This window comes from Salvelinus sp. IW2-2015, linkage group LG15, assembly GCF_002910315.2.
Source record: "Salvelinus sp. IW2-2015 linkage group LG15, ASM291031v2, whole genome shotgun sequence".
NCBI classification, from domain to species: Eukaryota; Metazoa; Chordata; class Actinopteri; order Salmoniformes; family Salmonidae; genus Salvelinus; species Salvelinus sp. IW2-2015.
The window spans coordinates 40514250-40529981 of record NC_036855.1 but is presented as its reverse complement, the minus strand read 5'-3'; the positions used below and the strand labels follow the sequence as shown (position 1 = coordinate 40529981).

At 41.9% G+C, this 15732-nt stretch overlaps 1 protein-coding gene across 1 annotated transcript in view; it reads left to right on the top strand.

Annotated features, from left to right (window-relative positions):
• camk2b1 (calcium/calmodulin-dependent protein kinase (CaM kinase) II beta 1) overlaps window positions 1-15732 on the top strand; it is an 89304-nt gene that overhangs the window by 17082 nt on the left and 56490 nt on the right.

The following is a 15732-nucleotide window of genomic DNA, read 5'->3' as shown; positions in this document are numbered from 1 at the left end:
CTTGGGTTAAATGTTTCCGGTAGTCGTCCACAAGCTTCCCACAATAAGTTGGGTGAATTTTGGCTCATTCCTCCTGACAGAGCTGGTGTAACTGAGTCAGGTTTGTAGGCCTCCTTGCTAGCACACACTTTTTCAGTTCTGCCCACAAGTTTTCTCTGGGATTGAGGTCAGGGCTTTGTGATGGCCACTCCAATACCTTGACTTTATTGTCAACTTTGGAAGTATGCATGGGGTCATTGTCCATTTGGAAGACGCATTTGAGACCAAGCTTTAACTTCCTGACTGATGTCTTGAGATGTTGCTTCAATATATCCACATCATTTTCCTCCCTCATGATGCCATCTATTTTGTGAAGTGCACCAGTCCCTCCTGCAGCAAAGCACCCCCACAACATGATGCTGCCACCCCCGTGCTTCACGGTTGGGATGGTGTCCTTCGGCTTGCAAGCCACCCCTTTTTCCTCCAAACATAACAATGGTCATTATGGCCAAACAGTACTATTTTTGTTTCATCAGACCAGAGGAAATTTCTCCATAGTCTGGCTTTTTTATGGCGGTTTTGGAGCAGCGGCTTCTTCCTTGCTGAGCGGTCTTTCAGGTTATGTTGATATAGGACTCGTTTTACTGTGGATATAGATACTTTTGTACCTGTTTCCTCCAGCATCTTCACAAAGTCCTTTGCTGCTGTTCTGGGCTTGATTTGCACTTCTTGCACCAAAGTACGTTCATCTCAAGGTGATAGAACGCGTCTCCTTCCTGAGTGGTATGACGGCTGCGTGGTCCCATGGTGTTTATACTTGCGTACTATTGTTTGTACAGATGAACGTGGTACCTTCAGGCATTTGTAAATTGCTCCCAGGGATGAACCAGACTTGTCGAGGTCTACAATTTTTTTTTCAGGTCTTGGCATCCACAGGTACACCTCCAATTGACTCAAATGATGTCAATTAGCCTATCAGAAGCTTCTAAAGTCGTGACATCATTTTCTGGAATTTTCCAAGCTGTTTAATGGCACAGTCAACTTAGTGTATGTAAACTTCTGACCCACTGGAATTGTGATACAGTGAATTATAAGTGAAATAATCTGTCTGTAAACAATTGTTGGAAAAATTACTTGTGTCATGCACACAGTAGATTTCAAAACCGACTTGCCAACACTATAGCTTTTTTACAAGACTTTTGTGGAATGGTTGAAAAACGATTTTTAATGACTCCAACCTAAGTGTATGTAAACTTCCGACATCAACTGTAGCTCAAGTTGGGGAGGGGGATTCACACCTAGCTTGGCTATTAGACAATTCTTTAGTAAAGGTTGAATAGTCTATTGTTCAGCGAATAGCCTATCCTGCTACGCTTGTGAAAAACGAATAATAACACTTTTTCCCCTTTCCACATGTTAAAGACTCCAATTGACAAAGTGTTTTTAGCCACAATCGGCCCCAACCCCAATTAATACATTTGGGCACAATCGATAGCGTGCTGGACATAGGGCTAGAATGTTGAGTGTTCAAAATCTGCTTCCTGCTTGTTTCATTACATTATTATGCCGATCTCAGAGCAAATATCCTGGATTGTTACTCCCATCTCGTTCTTCGCTCTTTTCCACACGTCATTCAGCACGCTTGTGGGCATGCTGGCAGGATGTACTGTTTTTTATTCTGTATATATGAATTACAAATCAGCCTTTACTTAAATCATGATTCTAGTCTATTGCATAGTTACAATGTGTAATCATTGATGTCCCAGGAGCAAGAGTGGTAAACACTGTTGAAGTGTATAATTGTAATACATACATGCAGACACAGCATCATTCAAATAATGGAGTTTGATACACCTGGTATTGGATATGACTGGGAAAAAACTTACTAAATAGTGATTTTCGTAAATGAACTTTATGACAAAAAATATACACAATCGTTTGTCTCTACATGAACTAACATTTTCCTCTCAGTTGTAAATGTTTTGCGTGACTCGTTATGACGTTATAACTACTTACATTTGCTTCCCCCATAGTGTTTTGTCAGCCATCTTTGCTGAAGAAAGTCACCATGGACGGGTGGCTGGAGTCAAATTCGTCATTGGAACCACTCTATATGATTGGTCATATAAAAACATTGGGACCCAAATGCATAATGAGTGCTCTACCTCCCCCTTGTGGTGGTCTGGAGCAATGAAGCCGTGACGCTGGGTACCTCTAAGTCCCGCGGTGTAAGCCTGCAACTTTTAGAGGAGGAACCACTGGATTACTTTTGATTACTAGAAAGTGTAACTCAATTATTTAGATCAATAGTAAGCTCACCCGTGATGTGATGAATTACAAATAGTAATTACTATTAGCTAATTCATATTGTGGTTTCTGACAGCCGAGAGTTATCTAAATACATCAATCTTTCCTAAGTTAGCACTAGCACTAGGACTAATGTAGCCTACATTTTCCAGTTTGGTTGATTGTGTGTGCTGTCGCTACGTCTGTGAATGAATGAACATTGCATCCAAAAATAAACTGGTCGCATTCAGGACATAACTTTGTAAGGACTGTGTTTGTGCAAAATGTTCCTGTGAAAAAACAGTGTGGCTAGCTCAAATGCTGACTGTTGAAACTGAAACTGAACGTTCTAAATAAGCGTTCTAATCATACGGGTTTGAGTGTATGCTGCAAGGACCACTGTAGAATGATCACACCCGTTTGTTGGTACATGTGGAAAGGTAAATTATAATCAACATAATCATTCACATTTCCTGTTTCTGCAGGGTTATTTTCCTGCTGTAGAAAACTGGCTCAAATTAAGATTCTACATCTGTATATACAGTGCATTTGGAAAGTATTGACTTTTTCCACATTTTGTTACGTTACAACCTTATTCTAAAATTGATTAAATAAATAAACATCTTCATCAATATACACACAACATCCCATAATGTCAAAGCCAAACAGTTTTGTAATGTTTTTTGCAAATTGAGCTCCAAATTGAGCTCAGGTGTATCCTGTTTCCATTTATTGTCCTTGAGATGTTTATACCACTTGATTGGAGTCCACCTGTGGTACATTCAATTGATTGGACATGATTTGGAAAGGCGCATACCTGTCTATATAAGGTCCCACAGTTGACAATGATTGTCAGCGCACAAACCAAGCCATGAGGTCGAAGGAATTGCCCGTAGGGCTCCGAGACAAGATTCTGTCGAGACACAGAGTACCAAAGAATTTCTGCGGCATTGAAGGTCCCTAAGAATACAGTGGCCTCCATCATTCTTAAATGGAAGAAGTTCGGAACCACCGAGACTTCCTAGATCTGGCTGCCCTGCCAAACTGAGCAATCAGGGGAGAAGAGCCTTGGTCAATCAGACAGAGCTCCAGAGTTCCTCTGTGGAGATGGTTTTCCTTCTGGAAGGTTCTCCCATCTCTGCAGCACTCCACCAATCAGGCCATTCTGGTAGAGTGGCCAGACGGAAGCCACTCCTCAGTAAAAGGCACATGACAGCCCGTTTGGACTTTGACAAAAGGTACCTAAAGGACTCTCAGGCCAATGACAAGCAAGGTTCTCTGGTTAGATAAAACCAAGATTGAACTCTTTGGCCTGAATGCCAAGCATCATGTCTGGAGGAAACCAGGCACCGCTCATCACCTGGCCACGGTGGTGGCAGCATCATGCTGTGTTTTTTTTTCAGTGGCAGGGACTGGGAGACTTGTCAGGATTGAGGGAAAGATGAATGGAGGAAAGTACAGAGAGATCCTTGGTGAAAACCTACTCCAGAGCGCTCAGGACCTCAACAGGACAATGACCCTTAGCACACAGCCAAGACAACGTAGGATTGGCTTCGGGCCAGGTCTCTGAATGTTCTTGAGTGGCCTAGCCAGAGCCCGGACTTGAACCCTATTGAACATCTCTGGAGAGACCTGAAAATAGCTGTGCAGTGACGCTCCCCATCCAACCTGACAGAGCTTGAGAGGATCTACAGAGAAGAATGGGTGAAACTCCTCAAATACAGGTGTGCCAAGTATGTGGCGTCATACCCAAGAAGACTTGAGGCTGTAATTGCTGCCAACGGTGCTTTAACAAAGTACTGAGTAAAGGGTCTGAATACTTATGTAAAGGTGATATTTCTAACCCTGTTTTTGCTTTGTCATTATGATGTATTGTGTGTACATCTGGGGGGGGGGGGGGGGATTTTTTCATCAATTTTAGAATGAGGCTGTAATGTAACAAAATGTGGAAAAAGTGAAGGGGTCTGAATACTTGACAAATGCACTGTAGTATGAAAAGAAAGGAAACATTACGTCTAGTTGTGCTGTATTGTACTACTGCGTGTACAAAACCCTCAGAACAGCCTAAATTCCTCAGGGCATGGACTCTATGAGGTGTCGAAAGCGTTCCACAGGGATGCTGGCCCATATTGACTCCAGTGCTTCCCACGGTTGTGTCAAGTTGACTGGATGTCCTTTGGGTGGTGGACTATTCTTGAGCATGAAAAGCCCAGCAGCGTTGCAGTTCTTGACACATTCAAACTGGTGCGCCTGGCACCTTACCCCGTTCAAAGGCACTTAAATCTTTTGTCTTGCCCATTCACCCTCTGAATGGCACACATACACAATCCATGTCTCAATTGTCTCAAATAATATTTTTTTACCTATCTCCTCCCCTTACACTGATTTGAAGTGGATTTAACAGGTGACATCAGTAAGGGATCATAGCTTTTGCCTGGATTCACCTGGTCAGTCTATGTCATGGAAAGAGCAGGTGTTCTTAATGGTTTGTATACACAGTGTATATACTCTCTACCTATATGGCAGAAGATAGCTAGCTGTGTATTATGTATCTACTGTACCTCAATGTCCTAGTATTTGAGTTGAGGGGGATGTAGGCTACAGGCTTAGATCAGTGGTCTCAAACAGCGGTACTAAGACCCSTGGGGGTATTTGGCCTATCCACAGGGGGTACTTGAGAAGACTCATGAGACCATAGGCTTACTGGTAAAATGCACACGAGGGGGTACTTCACGGGTACTGTTCTTGATGTTTCACTTCATGGACTTTAGTCAACATATTACCCATTCAAAGATACATTTCATTTTGGTGAAACAAATGGACATGAACATGATTTTGACTTGCCAAATCGTATTTATGTTTTTGTTCAAATCAAATGTTGCAAGATATGATGAAATAGGCAATAGAGCAGGAGGATTTCGAGGAAAAGAGAGTGAGATTGACAGATTAATGTGTGTGAGGGGGTGGGGGGGATAGAGATAGAGAAGGCACCCCAGGCACTTGAAAGCTGTGGGCCATGCGTCTGTGCTTCTTACATGCCTTTAGCACGGGACTCTCATCTGACACACACACACACCCACCCACCCACCCGAGAGTCTTAATGCTAGCCTACTGGACTTGTATTGGATATAGTAGAAGATTCAGCCTGTCCCTTATTCCCTTATTCATGAGTAAGGTGGAAAATTTGGTTGCCTTCCAATCCAATACCATGATGAGTCACAGTCATAAACTCTTCTCATAGACACCATTAGGTTAGGACAAACTCAGTCATACATTACAAATGCCGTATCTTAATTTGAACCAGTTTCTCACAGCAGGAAAATAATTATGCAGCAACTGGAACTGTGAATTATTATGTGGATTATAATTCATATACATTTTTTTATAGGGGCAAATCAAGTCTGAACATGGACGATATATTGGAGATAATATTCGACAATTACTTGAAACAATTGAACATTATGAAACATCAAAGATACCAGGCCTGCTCTTCATAGCAGATTTTGAAAAGGCGTTTGATAAAGTACGACTAGAATTTATATATAAATGCCTGGATTACTTTAATTTTGATGAATCTCTTATACAATGGGTTAAAGTTATGTACATCAACCCTAGATGTAAAATAGTGGTAATGGTAAATAATGGTTATTTCTCAGAAAGTATTGAGCTTTAAAGAGGAGTAAAACAAGGCTGTCTGTTGTCTCCATATCTATTTATGGCCATTGAAATACTAGCTATTAAAATTAGATCCAACAAGAGCATCAAGGGGTTAGAAATCCAGGAGATAAAAACAAAAGTGTCAATGTATGCCAATGACTCTAGTTTTTTCTTAAATCCGCAATATGGATCCCTGCACAGTCTTGATCACTTTTCTAGCCTCTCTGGATTAAAACCAAATTATGACAATAAATCCAATATTATGTATTGGATCGTTAAAAAATAGTGTTTACACTACCTTGTAGTTTACCAATAAAATGGGCGGATGGTGAATTAGACACACTTGGTAATGACATCTCAAAAAATATAAATGAACTTACCACAATTAATCGCAATAGAAAGTTAGCAAAAATAGATAAGATTCTGCAAGCATGGAGAGGTAAACACTTGTTTATTTATGGAAAAATCACATTGATGAACTCTTTAGTCCTATCACAGTTTACTTACTTACGAATAACACTGCCTACTCCAGATAACTAGTTTTTTTAATAATATGAGGAAAAAATATTTCATTTTGTTTGGAATGCTAAGCCAGACAAAATTAAACGTGCCAATTTATATAATTAATATGAGTTTGGGGGGCTAACATGTTAAAATATTAAAGCTTTAAACCTCTTACTAAAAGCTTGACTCATACATAAGTTATACTTAAACCCAAAATGGTTCTCCAGTAGATTATTAAGAAAGGCTCATCCTTTGTTCAAAAATTGCCTTTTGCCTTTATACAGATTACAATTTACAACAAAATAATTTCCGACTAATTGAAAATTATATTTTGTTAAAAGTATCGCACTTTCTAAAACAAGCCATACAAAGCTGGTTACAATTTCAGTTTTATCCTACGGAAAAGATAGAACAAATGTTATAGTAAAACTCAAATATACTGATTAATAAAAAAACATTCTTTATGGACAAAAAAAAAGTATATTTGTTAGTGATATTATGAATAGAAACAGAGGAGTTTTATGTCACATATGCAGTTATCAAAAATATATAGGAATATCTGTTCAATCCAAACTTACAACCATCTGATTGCAGCACTACCACAAAAATGGAGGTGGCGAGTGGAAAGGGGAGAAGGTAGGGAACTTGTTTGCCTGTCATATATTAAAGATACAAATTGGTTGAAAGGAACTGGCATAAATATAAAAATATACCAGTTTCATTTGAGGACATCATATTGACCGCTGTGCCATACAGGTTGCAAAATAAATGGGAAGAGATTTTCGATGTACCAATTCCATGGCATTTGGTTTATGAACTGGTACAAAAAACTACACTTGATTCAACACTTGAGTTTTTCAATTTAAATTATTATATAAAATTGTTGCCGCCAACAGAATGCTATATATATATATATATGGGGCATACAACAATCTCAGATCTTAGATTTTGCTGCGAAGAGACCGAATCAATAGATCATTTATTCTGTCACTCAAACTTATTCCAATGTCTGTCTGCAAGCTGAAAATATTTGCACTGTAATTCTGTGGACCTAATTCAGATGTCATAACAAGATGCCTAGCGCTTCAGGCCTCCTCCTCAAACCTCTCTCGTTCTCTCCCCACCCGCAAAATGTCAGTCCCATCTTGCACCATAGGTTACTCTTGTCTGTCCATCACGCATGTAAAGAACTAGCTTTCCTGCTCTATCTGCGCTGATTGGTGAAGTAATGTCATGAGCTAAATGTAAAAAAAAAAAAAGATTTCACAGGTTAAAGAGGAACAGAAAGGAACAATATATACCGGTACTTTTTTGAGGGGTCGAACAAGTTCAGAATTGTATTTTTCTGGTCGGAAAAGTGGAATGAAACGAATAGTGTTTCTGTTCAGAACGAATCAATTGGAAAATAATTTCAGTTACAACCCTTGGTTTAAACTGTCCAGTCCAGCAGACGAACAGTTAATGTCAGCTGCCACATGTCAGGGGTAGTGGGGTGGGGCTGTTGGCACAGCCCGCAGCCAATCCGAGAGCTTGTTTATAATAGCAGGAGGTCAGCTATTGGGCCAATATATTCTCAATGGGAATATGAGACATATTGGGCAGGGTTGCAGGAGGTCAGCTATTGGGCCAATATATTCTCAATGGGGAGATGATAGAGATTGGCGATGAGAGAGAGAGTGTGCGTGAGGGTGGTGTGTGTGCTGTTTCAGAATCACCTGCAATAAAGTTGTAGTAGGATGACCTGTATTTAGGCCTATTTGTGTCATTATCTGGGTGTAAAATGACTGACTGACTGGGAGAAAATGGCCAAATTGTATCTTCTCCCCATATGCCTCTTATGGCTATTGTGTCTTGGCATAATGAAAATGACAAGTGGTCATATTTTGGTTTGGTATTCCTTGAAACCCATGTCAATCTGGTGGAATATGAGATGTGGTGATGTGTTTGACACAAGTGTGTGTGTTTAATGTATTCCTTTATTGTTGGAGTCATGCCATAACATAGTCTTCTCCTCTTTCTTCTCCTTTCCTCAGTGACATGATGAGTCGCAGATAGTCAGTCTTCCCTCCCACACTCAAGCATGCAAAACCTCAGACAGAGAGCACCAAAATAATGTTTACACACACTCAATATCATAGACTTACTCACAGTATCAGACATGCATGCCCACACACAGAAACACACACAAATGTATGCACACAGGGGCAAAGTCACACTTTCTGTCTCGCTCTCATTCACTCTCACATGCGCATGGATGCATGAACACACACACGCACAGAGTGGAGTTCATCGATCGCTGTGGGGTTTTTGGGCAGCGGCGAGGTCGTTCCTGTGGATTTTCTCACCCAGTGAACACATTGCTCATGCTCTCTTCTCCCCCTCAGGACCCGTCCTCCACCTCCTTCTCTCCTCCTCTCCCTCTCCTCTCATCTCTTATTTACTCTGCTGCATCACAGAAAGGGAAGGCTGGGTGGATATAGGCTAGGCTAGCTGCTTCACGGCAGAACAGAAAACAGCTATAGCTACTATGGTGACAGAGAGGCAGAGATGTACTGGACAAGCCTAGCTTACAGTTGACCGTAGTTTAACCTAAACACACACGGTTCATATAAAGTTCAGCTTGCTATGGTATTTGTTTTTTGGTGTGGAAATCTTGACCCTGCCCAGCACACCTAACCCACACTCTCAATGTACTGTCAATGTACAGTATTCAGTCCAAAGACAAACCCATCCTGAATGTGACATTAGTCTTGACATTTTACTGTATGTCTACTAGGGATGCAACGGTACAGTGGGCCCACGATTCAGTGTGTATCACGGTTTGTGGGCCATGGTACGGTTTCTGTATCTTTATATTTAAGAAAAGTGTGCGCTTGTATGACTCTCATACAGGGGACGAGTTTGCAACACGTAGATCTTCATCTCCTAATCCAGTACATAGTGAACCGTCACAGTGAGGTAGCTTTGAGTTGCTCTGGAGGTCCAACTATCAGTGGAGAGAGCTAGATAGGGTGTCTGTGTCAATTTGTTTTCAATTTATCTCCGTGATCTTTCATAGAGTTTGGGAATTACTTTGGTGCTGACATGTGCGCTGGAGGGGACATTGTAACGCGGTTCAATTTATTTCATCAGGTGACGAAATCCCGAGTCAGTAACCGCCGAATAGGGCTGCAAATCTTTGGCTATGAATACTCCCACTGCTTTCGTTATTTCTTTATGTTTTTTCTGAATTTGTCGCAAATTGTTGTTGGAATGCTGCAGCGAGTGATTGTTGTGTTTTCGCTAACGGGTGGACTTTCCTTGCTTCAGCTCCACCTGCAAGGGATACGGCTGGGTGATGGCGACGTAAATGACACATCATATTAGAAGTGTTTCGACTCGAGTAGCCGACAGTGGCAAAGCAATGCTCGCAGACTGTACTTTGTTTGTTTACGGTCTTCTTACCCTCGTCATCGTATTGAACGCTGAATCCAAAATGTTCCCACATAGCGGGTTTGAAAGACGGCGGTGCCTCTTCAAATTTGCTTCTCTCTGTCTCGCTAGCGCTCGCCATTGTCACGTTGGAGCTGAGCTGAGAGAATATTTGTTTTTAGTTTCCCCTCTCTTCATGGGGCCCCTTCAGGTAGGTTTCCTACTGAAATGTCATTGCAAATCTTCCATTGGTTGTTTAAGGGGGAGGGGGTTGCGCTCACTGCAGCTGCCACATTTAGAGACATTGCTGTGGAGTAAAGTTTGTCAGCCCTCAGGAGACCCCTAACGGCCTGGGACCTCAAGCAGTTGCCTGCCAAACCTGTTCACAAGCTGCGTGTATGGTTCTGTGGATCTGAATGTACAACGTGCGTGTAGTCCGCAGCGCAATAAACAAGTTTAGGAAATTCTAGGAAAATGACAGGCATATCGTAATTCTGCGGTTCATGTGTGCGTATTGAACCATAGGGGGCGTACCGAACGGTTCAACAACATACTGTGTACTGTTGCATCCCCAATGTCTACACACAAACACCTGCTAGTAACACACATAACACACACAAATAATGATATAATGTATTGGTAATCCTGTGGTCCTCAGTATATCGGGATTTAGGTAGCTGGTTTCCTAACAAGTGTCTCTGTCTGTGGCCTACAGATGTGGGATCTTAATTTGATCACTCTTTTGTTGCTGAGAATTTTCCTGCACAGCAGGAAATGCAAAATGTCAGGCTGGATTTGCCCTAACAAAAAATGCACCAACCCCTACAAAAAACTCCTTAAAACTCCTTAATTATAATACACATAATAAATCACATTTCCTGTTGCTGCAGGATTATTTTCCTGCTGTAGAAAACTGGCTTAAATTAAGATCCTACATCTGTATGGGCCATTTTGGAGTAAAACATGGACTATTACGAGACCAGATCTGTCTATTGATTGAACAAGCAGATTGAGTCAATGTCTGTCTGCTACAGGTTTAGCTTTCATCGATTTACAGAAGGTGGTAAAAGACAAAATAAGATCTTCCCTGTCTGAGTGGAAGTGGGCAGTGGGTAGTAGGTACACAGTGCAATTGTATTTTAGCAGCGCTTATGTGAAGAGGCTTTGCTATTGGCAAAGACCAGCTAGAAAAAAAGACAGCTGTTATATAATAAATCAAAATAACTTTATTTACGAGTGCTGGCTGTCTTTGGTTGGCTTGTTGCTGGTCGATGGAGAAGCTTTTGGGTACATCTCAATAGTCTCAACTCGCTTCATCTCAGAAACTCTTGGATGCATCTCAATAATCTAATACTCTCCTCTTCTGTTTTCCTTTATCTGCACTGATTTGATATGGTGGTTGCCTACACCACCAGCCTACATGAGGTTTCACCTGTCCAGTTCTTTCACACCAATTAGGATGAAGGAAAGGAGACAAGGAGAGAGAGACCGAAACTAAAACAGGAAACGCCCATGCTCAGGTCTGTTTAACGCTGGTCCGACCAATCTGAACCACTGCTTTTAATCATGACAAGGCGACCGGAAACATTACCGAATACAAAGTGTAGCTATTCCCTCCGCAAGGCAATCAAACAAGCTAAGCGTCAGTATAGAGACAAAGTAGTCGCAATTCAACGGCTCAGACACAAGACGTATGTGGCAGGGTCTAGAGTCGATCACAGATTACAAAAAGAAAACCAGCCTTGTCATTGACACCGACGTCTTGCTCCCAGACAAACTAAACAACTTCTTTGCTCGCTTTGAGGACAATACAGTGCCACTGACACAGCCCGCTACCAAAACCTGCGGGCTCTCCTTCACCGCAGCCAACGCGAGTAAAACATTTAAACGTGTTAACCCTCGCAAGGCTGCCGGCCCAGACGGCATCCCTAGCCATGTCCTCAGAGCATGTGCATACCAGCTGGCTGGTGTGTTTACGGACATATTCAATCAATCCATATCCCAGTCTGCTGTTCCCACATGCTTCAAGAGGGCCACCATTGTTCCTGTTCCCAAGAATGGTAACTGAGCTAAACGACTATCGCCCCGTAGCATTCACTTCCGTCATCATGAAGTGCTTTGAGAGACTAGTCAAGGATCATGTCACCTCCACCCTACCTGACATCCTAGACCCACTCCAATTTGCTTACTGCCCCAATAGGTCCACAGACAACGTAATCGTAGTCACACTGCACACTGCCCTAACCCATCTGGACAAGAGGAATACCTATGTAAGAATGCTGTTCATCGATTACAGCTCAGCATTTAACACGATAGTACCCTCCAAAATCGTCATTAAGCTTGAGACCCTGGGTCTCGACCCCGCCCTGTGCAACTGTGTCCTGGACTTTCTGACGGGCCGCCTCCAGGTGGTGAGGGTAGGAAACAACATTTCCACCCCGCTGATCCTCAACACTGGGGCCCCACAAGGGTGCGTTCTCAGCCCTCTCCTGTACTCCCTGTTCACCCATGACTGCGTGGTTATGCACGCCTCCAACTCAATCATCAAGTTTGCAGACGACACTTCAGTGGTAGGCATTACCAACAACAATGAGACGGCCTACAGGGAGGAGGTGAGGTCCCTCGGAGTGTGGTGTCAGAAAAATAACTTCACACTCAATGTCAACAAAACAAAAGAGGTGATCGTGGACTTCAGGAAACAGCAGAGGGATCACCCCCCTATCCACATTGACGGGACAGTAGTGGAGAAGGTGGAAAGTTCCTTGGCGTACACATCACGGACAAACTGAAATGGTCCACCCACACAGATAGCGTGGTGAAGAAGGCGCGAAAGCGCCTCTTCATCCTCAGGAGGCTGAAGAAATTTGACTTGTCACTGAAAACACTCACAAACTTTTACAGATGCACAATCGAGAGCATCCTGTCGGGCTGTATCACCGCTTGATACGGCAACTGCCCTGCCCACAACCTTAAGGCTCTCCAGAGGGTAGTGAGGTCTGCACAATGCATCACCGGGGGCAAACTACCTGCCCTCCAGGACACCTACACCACCCGATGTCACAGGAATACCAAAAAGATCATCAAGGACATCAACCACCCGAGCCACTGCCTGTTCACCCCGCTATCATCCAGAAGGCGAGATCAGTACAGGTGCATCAAGGCTGGGACCGAGAGACTGAAAAACAGATTCTATCTCAAGGCCATCAGACTGTAAACAGCCATCACTAACAATGAGTGGCTGCTGCCAACATACTGACTCAAATCTCTAGCCACTTTAATAATAAAAAATTGGATGTAATAAATGTATCACTAGTCACTTTAAACAATGCCACTTTATATAATGTTTAGATACCCTACATTACTCATCTCATATGTATATACTGTACTCTATACCATCTACTGCATCTTGCCTATGCCACACGGCCATCGCTCATCCATATATTTATATGTACATATTCTTATTCATTCCTTTACACTTGTGTGTATAAGGTAGTTGTTGTGAAATTGTTAGATTACATGTTAGATATTACTGCACGGTCAGAACTAGAAGCAAAAGCATTTCGCTACACTCGCATTAACATCTGCTAACCATGTGCATGTGATCAATAAAATTGAATTTGATTTGATTTCTGATTATTGAGATACACCTTATATGTGTGACCTATTGCTAAGTGACTGTTCCAATTTGAATAGGTTTTGAATGTGATAGAGACTGTTGGACAGTGAGAGGGGGGTGTTGCTTAATATTCAAATGAGGGCCAGGAGGCCGGCCAATTGTGTGGAGTTCACCTTGAGGTGAAAGAACACTGGGATTTGAAATACAGACGGTATCATTTTCAATACCGTTTCTTATTTGGGGGGTTTGGGGGCTGCGGGGTGCATGCTATGTCACTGCTCATACGTTAAGTATAACTATAAAAATGTAAGATGTGTCAAATAAATGATATCCAGCTCAGGGCTCCAGCTTTGCATTTGGTTTGCTAACTTGTTAGGTAACTGGCTAGATTTATGGGCTCCCGAGTGGTGCAGCGGTCTAAGGCACAGCATCTCAGTGCTAGAGGCATCACTACAGACCCTGGTTCAATCCCGGGCTGTATCACACCCTGCCGTGACTGGGAGTCCCATAGGGCACGTCACAATTGGCCCAGTGTCGTCCGGATTATGGTTTGGCTGGAGTAAATGAGAATTAGTTCATAACTGGCTTGCTTGGTTAAATAATGCTTGGTTGGTTAAATAAAAAAATGTCAAGATCAAGCTTCTTCGTTACAGCAGAGACATTCTAGCCTGAGTACCAGTCTCTTTAGCAAACCCATTCTAACATTCCATTCCATTCATTGCCAAAGGCCTTTCTGTCATCTTCAAGTATGAACATTCTATCATTAATGGCCTCAGGAGAACAGAGGAGTTGATCCTGATTCGATATCCTCCAATCAAAATGACTATCCAAATATTATACAATGGGTGGGTCTAATCCTGAATGCTGAATGGTTAAAACCGCATTCCAGCCGGTGTCTATTCCACAAATTGCCATCGGCTTAATCTGTGACATTAAAATGCCTATTTACTTTGTTCCGTCTGACTGTGCAATCCACTGTCTTATCAGCCCAGACAGGCAATTTATAAATTTGATCTCCACTATAAAAAGCATCTAGACATTATCTCAGATTTCTTTTAGACTAACATTTTGTTTTCAACAGCGGAGATTTGTGTAGACCTTGCTGTCTGTCTCTCTCCAACATTTGCAACATTGCTTCAATATACAAATTCAATCTCCAGCTGTCACATAGTAATTAACGTGTCGGGAGTCAGGATGAGCCATACTGGCAGGCAGGCAGGCAGCTTTTCTCAGCCAGTCAAAATCAGCATAATTTTTTAGGGATATATAGAAAGAAATGTCAATAAAAAAGAGGTCAAAGGAAACAAATTGCAGCTAGTTTGCAGTATTTCCAGCTTCATTTTGAAGTGATCGTGTTAGCTAGCTGTGTTGTTGGCTAGCTCCTCTGAACAATAGTGTCCTGACGGGAGAGCATTTTCTATGCCAGGTAAAATTGTGCATCATTAGCTCATTGTTAAATGTCACTAGAAAACAGCTTAAACAAATGCAAATGCAGCTACTTTGTCGTTGTTCTGGCTGTACTGTTTGAAGTAACTGTAATTTAGCCGTAGTTGGCTATCTAGCAAGCAAGGGATAAGAACGTTGCCAGCCAGTATGGCAATAGAACATTTACAACGAACGACTGGATCATCTCCATAGATATAGAACAAAAAGACTTAACAACTGGGTCGCGTCTCTGGCAACCGAACTGATAGAACGAACAACAAGCCGGCTTGGGTAGCAACCCTAGATTTGTGTTGGGACTATTTCTTGTGTAAGGATGAAATCGTATGAATAAATAATTGTTTCATAAATCATTATTTTAATATTTTGATAACCCATTGTATAAAAGTGATAATGCTCTCGAAGCCGGTGTTTAGAGGATACAGTATATTGGCACATTTTTCTGCGCCTAACAACACCCATGCCAATATGTCCTCCAAACATCGATTTTTCGGGCATTATCACTTAATTGCAACTATATCACCTTTTTTTTCTCTCCATAGAACATGTTGGTATCCATTTTTTGTTTGTCCAGAGGAAACCAATCTGTCAAAATGTCTAGCTCTTGTCTAAATTCTCTTGCTTACCTACAGTAACAGCTAAATGTTTATTTTTAACTTTGTTATAATTATATTTTTTGAGGCTCATGATGTTGTCATGGAAAATATTCATGTTATTTCCAACAACCAATGAGCAACTCCGCCATAAACCCATCTGCATATTGAACGTTGAGATTGCCGAAAAGCCAGTTTCTTTGGCAATGACATGGAGTGGCAAGGAGTGGAATGTTAGCTAAA